Raw genomic sequence first — 7,710 nt, 5'->3', positions numbered from 1 at the left:
AAGACAAATAACAAATATCACTTTAAAGACCATTTCTTAACGCATACTGTTTCTAACGCTTTTAAATGTGCTCATTGTGATTATGGAACAAATAATGAACGATACCTTAAACGACACCTTTTAAAACATTCCAATTCTAAAGATTTTAAATGTGGTAATTGTGATTACAAGACAAATATCAAATACCACTTTAAACGACACCTTTTAACACATACCATTTCTAAAGAGTTTAAATGTGCTCATTGTAATTATGGAACTAATAATGAATGGTATCTGAAACAACACCTTTTAAAACATATCGATGCTAAAGATTTGGAATGTGCTAATTGTGAATATAAGACAAATAACAAATACCACTTTAAAGAACACCTTTTAACACATACCGATACTAAAGATTTTAAATGTGCTCAGTGTGATTTTGTAACAAATAAACAACAGTATCTTAAACGACATCTTTTAAAACATCGATTCTAAGGATTTTAAATGTACTAATTGTGATTACGAGACAAATATCAAATACCACTTTAAAGAACACCTTTTAACTCATACCGATTCTAAAGATTTTAAATGTGCTCATTGTGATTATGGAGCAAATAGTGAACGATATCTTAAACGACACCTTTTAAAGCATACCGATTCTAATTTTAAATGTGATATTTGTGATTACGAATCAAATAGCAAATACTGCTTTAAACGTCACCTTTTAAAACATAGCGGTCCAAAAGATTTTAAATGTGCTCATTGCGACTTTGAGACACCTAAAAAATTCTCTCTTAAAAACACCTTATAACACACAAACCGTTTTTACAAGGAACAAATTTCTCGTTAAATTAAATACGCACACTTCGGGAAATCATAACAAAAAATATGCATTTGGAAGGATCTAAATAGATTTTTTCAATTTACATGAACTTCTGAAAATCAAACAATTTTAGCTGGTAATAATTAACGTAAAATACTTTTAATTTGTGGCGATCGTAGTAGTACAGAAAGTGGGTAAGTTGCAAAATAGGTACTTCGTAATTTAATATGAAGTGACCCCTTTTTGCGCCGCCTATGGTTTTCAGTTGATTACATACGGATGCTATTGCGCATGTGCCGCGTTCTGCTTGCGTTGCAAAATGTATCCCTGTTTGTGTTGGGCACAAATGCCGATTTTAAGGTAAGGTGGGAGGTAAATCTATGCATATATTGTAATGATCTTAAGGGGTCAACTAACTTCACTCCGAACACTAAATTCAAATACGGTGGGAAAATACTAAAAGGATATGGCTACCATGTCCAGCCTTCTCCTCTGCCGGAACAAATGGCTCGTGATCGGATCGCCTAGGACAGAGACCCTACATTTTACTCACCGTTAAGTTGTAACCGTTACACTCGGAATGGGGGCTGCTATCGGGGAGGAAAAGAAACAGTCAAATGCGGCCTAAAGTATTTATTGTTACCCAAACAGATTCCCTAATAATTTGGAAATGCAGAAGTCCCTAACGAGTAGGCCTGTGCGAGGGAAGACCTCTGCCAGAGAAACCCTCGACTCGTGTTCGTAGAAGCTAAAGGGGTTGACGTTAATAAACAAGCTAACACAGGGTTTCCTGAAATATAATACGATACTCTTAACAGTACTTGGTAAATAGTAGTCATTACGGCGATATAAAATAGTCATTATTGGAACAACGGATTGGAACAATACCAGGGGAATAAACTCTTCTAGCTGGCTTAGTCGGTACAACATGAAATAGCAATGACATCCAAACTCGTGTTCCCAAGCGTCAATTATCTCACGATTATACCCAAACTCGGTCACACACACCTTTCAGAAACGGAAGACTGTTAATTATAGTTCCACCCCTGGAACAGGTAACAAGACTGCTCTGGGTTTGCGAGTACAACTTGCCTAAAGCTGAAGGTTCGAAACTAGAGTCGCTTGCCTTGTGGTTTTCTTGCAATTTTATAATTTGATTCGCCGATGGACTCTAGTTTCTCACGGTCGAAAGATTAGTGTCCTCTCATAAATGGTCATTGCACACGTAGAAAATCATCGCTTCTACTCTACAACTAAGCTACTCAACAACTGTGAACACGAATCTGAATAGTCATATAGGCGCCTTCCAAGTTAACATAATAAACACAAATCCGAAACTTCCCCAGCTAGAGGGTCGCTTTCCCCATAACATTTTGGCAAGATATTTAACACCAGGCATCCCCTTACAAACAAAGTACAAAATTGGCAGTTATGTGAATATTCGGATTGAAGTACAAATTGCAAAATGATATAAATATGAGGGAACACAATTTACATTACATGCAATTAATGAATTAACAAAAACCAATTACATCACCTGATATGAACTCTCGAATTGTAAACTACGGGAACGAAACTCTCTCGAAGGTAGTCAGCAAGCAAGTCCCTCTTCCCATTCCAAAAAGGCGCCGAACTTCCTTTCAACAAATAAAAACCCTCTTCACCCCTGAGTCGGAAACTAACCCACCCCGGAATGGAAATTTCCATCCTATCTAACAGTAAATCCGGCTGTTGTTATTTAGTATCCCTCTTTTCAAAAACCAGGTACCTAACCCCAATTGATTACAAAAACATTCAAATTCTAAAAATAAAATTCTAGGTATTTTGGTAGTGGCTCCGCTACCGGGAAGGACGGCAGTGTCTGGCTTCTTTGGTTGCGTTCGTAGATTTTGTTTTTGATGTTAAGTATCCAGCCTTTGTCATAAAGGTATGCCCATCTCAATATGATCTAAGATATCAACACTGCCTAAGTCTATTCATGGTACTAGGGCTCGCCATGATTGTATGATATAGTTTCTGTCGATCTTTCGGACTATAGTGTTCATTAGCTGCATATTATTGATTTTCCTTTACAGTTAACAATAAATAACTAATAAGTTTGTATGTCCATGCATTTTATTTGTGGATCATTTGGGAATTCAGTATGAAAAACCCATCGCTCCGCCACTGATGGTGATACGTTATGACTTGCCGGTATTTGAGCTACAGCCAGAGCTTTATCTACGTCATTGAGTTAGAAAACTAATGGAGGGAATCAAATGCTTGGCCAAACGTAGACCACGGGACCCAAAAGTGGCCTCTGTCTGTGATTAAAGTACCACACCACTTCCGTTATCATTAGCGTCTCACTTCAGTGGCGTAGAGATATAATTTTCTTTCCACTAATAGGAATAATAACAAAAAAATGTATAGAAAGAGTAAAATACATGCTCGTGGTAAAGTAAACAAAATAGACAAGGATGGGAAAGTATGCAAATTTAATATAATCATTGATTACGAATCTAAATATACGTTATGATGCGTTCCAGTAGTAGTATAATTAACGCCAGTTTACTATAGCCACTACAACTTGACAACCACCATTAAATTCACTGTGTTGATCAATTGACGGGTTGGTCTCAGGTTCATTACAACGGCAGACAGATTCAATAATAATTATTGTTTATTGGTCTCAAAATGTATCCGCACTCGTAAAAAAACTCACACCTGATATCCATATTATAAACTCACACGTTAAGCTGTAAAAACAAATTTTGATAGTAGTAAGTACTGCATATTTGATGAACATTTTCCGGTGCAACTTTTGGTCGAAATCACAGTCAATGAAGCGTTGTGAGCACAAAAGCAAATTTCGAGATCTGTTCTTGAGATATATTTACAAATGTTAGGTAACCATTTTGCTCGAAGTACTGGTTCGTTTGGAAAACTAAGAAACATAATACTAGGTACCTACAAACTCGCCTACAACATGTCTTACCGATGAAAGGAAATGCCCTGTTTCTTCCCTTCATGAGAAATTTTGCATTATACGCAGCTAATCATTCTCAATTCACAAAATTGCGTGTGATAAAAAACACTATGAGGCGGTTAGTTATTTATATAAACCAGAGCATTACTTTAAAATGGCAAATTTAATAAAATTTGAATTTGGTGGAAAACTGACAGTGACAGGACCCGCGTTTTCATATGTCAAATAATGTCGACCAAAATGTACCTTCACGGGAACCTATCCACGCGAGTGGCCTCTATCTGTGGCAACTTCCGTCTACAAAAATTCTTACCCCCTCTACCATTATATTCCCTCCATTAGTTTTCTAATCAATGATCTACGTAGATAAGTTCTGTGATAAGTTCGTGCTACGTAGGCATTAAAGACCGCTAGATATGGACGAAAATGATGTTCTACCGCTTATTAAAGTCGAACATAAACAAGAAGAAATCCAATCCGATCTTCAAGAAAAGAATTTAGTAAGCAACGATGCAGTGGTTACAATAAAGGACGAAATTACCATTACAGCACATTGCTCAGAATCGCTTGACAATGAAGAAGTACAACAACAAAGTGAATGGAGTAACGACTTAGAATGTGAATTTGATCAACACGCGAATAGTAAGGTTCAAGTTCAACAACATCTTTTAAAGAATATTTCAGGATGCTTAAACTGTTCTCATTGTGATTATAGGACAAAGAATAAACAACTATTTCAACGGCACATTGTGACACACAAACGTAATGCATTACAGTGTCCAGATTGTGATTACAAGGCAAACAACAAATATTGCTTAAAACGACATCTTTTAAAGCATACCAATTCTAAATATTTTAAATGTGCTAATTGTGATTACGAGACAAATAACAAATACAACTTTAATCAACACGTTTTAAAGCATACCAATTCTAAAGACTTTAAATGTGCTCTTTGTGATTATGGAACAAATAATAAACGATATCTTAAACGACACCTTTTAAAACATACTGCTTCTCAAGATTTTAAATGTGCTCATTGTGATTATAGAACAAATGATAAACGAAATCTTAAACAACACGTTTTAAAACATATTGATTCTGAAGATTTTAAATGTGCTCATTGTGATTATAGAACAAACATTAGACGATATCTTAAACGACACCTTTTAAAACATATCGGTTCTGAAAAATTTAAATGCGCTAATTGTGATTACGAGACAAATAGCAAATACTACTTTAAGCGTCATCTTTTAAAACATACCGATTCTAAAAATTTTAAGTGTGCTAATTGTGATTACAGGACAAATAAAAAATACAACTTTAATCAACACGTTTTGAAGCATACCGATTCTAAACATTTTAAATGTGCTCATTGTGATTACGGAACGAATAATAAACGGTATCTTAAACGACACCTTTTAAAACATGTCGATTCTAAAGATTTTAAATGTGCTCATTGTGACTATAGCACAAATATTAAACGATATCTTACACGTCACCTGTTAAACCATATCGATTCTAAAGATTTTAAGTGTGCAAATTGTGATTACGAGACAAATAACAAATACCACTTTAAACGACACCATTTAACGCACACGTAGTTCTAGGAGGGATATTTGTAAATGTTACGAGGTGCTCACTTCAAAAAAACAAAATAAAAACCAAGTATTAATAGCTTAAGCATTTGGAAGGACCAAAACAGTTTTTTTTTATATCTACATGAATTTCTGAAAACCAATTTTGACTGGGAATTAAACGGCTTAATAAGTAAAGTTATAGTTGTAATTTGCAATTTTGATAAAAATACAAAACACTGCCATTTACATAGCTAGAAGAAAGTGTACCTCAGCTTTATCATTTACCTCCCTCACCACTGGCAACCGCACTTTAGAATCATACTGTTGCGTAAACTGCAGGGGGTCTCGTTTCTCTACGTTGAAATAATACCGACGATGAGAGCGAGTCACCCTGTAGTTGAAAATTTAAGTGCTGTAAACGTAATTTAGGTTTAGCGTTAGAAATTTCAGTTTGTTTAGGACCCGAGGGAAACTCGGTCAAATCGACACAGAATTTGAGTCATTGTAATGTTCAGTTTTTATATCGTAAATTTAGAGTTTGTGTAAATAATTTTGGTTGTATTTAATCACTGTCTGAAATTCGAGGAACGCATAAATAGGGAGAAACGTGTAGTTTGAAATCGACGTAGGAAAGAAGATTTGGACGGCCGATATCGGACAAATTGATTGGCGAGGTTTGATCAAATATGTAGACCACATAATGGACGCATACTTACAGTTTCGAGCAGACGTTGCATGTTCATAAAATGTAGAGAACAGGAAAGTACTTTGCCGCATTAGGATTAGGCCCAATTTTTGTACTTGCGCTGCAAAATATGGTGAAAGTTGCCGTATTAACCTCTGTTACATAGATGGCGCCACTTCTTACATACTAATTTCACATTTCATGCATTGCGAATGATTCCTTTACGTAAAGTTGACGTAATAGTTTCACACAAATTAATTGGAGGTTGTGAATGCAGCTTTACTGAATCTAATTGGGAGTTCGGTGAAATAAAACATCGATCCGCCACTGTAAGTGAAACACTATCAACATGAGGATTGACCCTTACCGGTACTTGAGCTACAGCTAGAGTTTGTACGTCGGCTGATGACTGGTAAGAAATTTGCACCAATCTTTATTTTTGATTAACGTAACACATTTTTTGATGTTAGATATGGACGGAAATGATGTAGTACCACCACTCATTAAAATCGAACCAAAACAAGAAGAAGAAATCCATTCCGATCTAAAAGGAAACATTCTAGTAAGCAATGAAGCATTGGTTACAATAAAGGATGAAGTTAGCATTATTGCACAGTGCTCCAAATCGCTCAATAATGAAGTTGTACAACTAACTGAATGTGGATGGGATACTAAAATACAAAGTTCTCATGCGGAATTTAAACATTTTATAAAGAATAATGATCCAGAAGGCTATCACTGTGTTCATTGTGACTATGAAACAAAGATTAAACAACTGTTTCAACAGCACATTTTAACACACAAACATAATGCCCTACAATGTGCTCATTGCGATTACAAGACAAATAATAAATACCATTTAAAACGACACCTTCTAAATCATACCGATTTTAAAGACTTTAAATGTGCTCATTGTGATTATAAGACAAATAATAAATACAACTTTAATCAACACCTTTTAACACATACTAATTCTAAAGATTTTAAATGTGCTCATTGTGATTATGTTACAAATATTAAACGATATCTCAAACAACACTTTTTAAAACATACCAATTCTAAAGAATTTAAATGTGCTCATTGTGATTACGAGACATATAATAAAGACTATTATAAACGACACCTCTTAAGACACACTGATTTTAAAGATTTTAAATGTGGTAGTTGTGATTACGGGACAAATATCAAATACCACTTTAAACAACACCTTTTAATACATACTGATTCTAAAGATTTTAAATGTGCCAATTGTGATTACAAGACAAATGAGAACTACCGCTTAAAACGACACCTTTTAAAACATAAACTTTCTAAAGACTATAACTGTGCTGATTGTGATTATGGAACAAAGTATAAACAATTGCTTCAAAAGCACATTTTAACACACAAACGTGTTGCGTTACAATGTGGTAATTGTGATTACAAAACAAACGACAAAATCTACTTTAAGCGACACCTTTTAAAACATATTGATTCTAAAGAATTTAAATGTGCTCATTGTGATTGTCAAACAAATGATAAATACTACTTTAAACGACACCTTTTAGAACATACCGATTCTAAAGAATTTAAATGTGTCAATTGTGATTACGAAACAAATAACAAACACTACTTTAAACGACACCTTTTGAAACATATCGATTCCAAAAAATTTAAATGTGCTAATTGTGATTACGAA

The 7,710-nt window shown here is 34.7% G+C and overlaps 1 long non-coding RNA gene across 1 annotated transcript; it reads left to right on the top strand.

Annotated features, from left to right (window-relative positions):
• The first annotated feature begins 571 nt into the window (after positions 1-571).
• LOC116180551 lies at positions 572-2,231 on the top strand. The gene is made up of 2 exons (XR_004147143.1): positions 572-1,162; positions 1,208-2,231. It is a non-coding gene; the product is annotated as an uncharacterized LOC116180551 (long non-coding RNA).
• Positions 2,232-7,710: the final 5,479 nt, after the last annotated feature.

This window comes from Photinus pyralis, unplaced genomic scaffold (assembly GCF_008802855.1).
Source record: "Photinus pyralis isolate 1611_PpyrPB1 unplaced genomic scaffold, Ppyr1.3 Ppyr1.4_LG9, whole genome shotgun sequence".
Taxonomy (NCBI): Eukaryota; Metazoa; Arthropoda; class Insecta; order Coleoptera; family Lampyridae; genus Photinus; species Photinus pyralis.
Note: the sequence above shows the minus strand (reverse complement) of the source record. Positions and strands in the feature narration are given on the sequence as shown.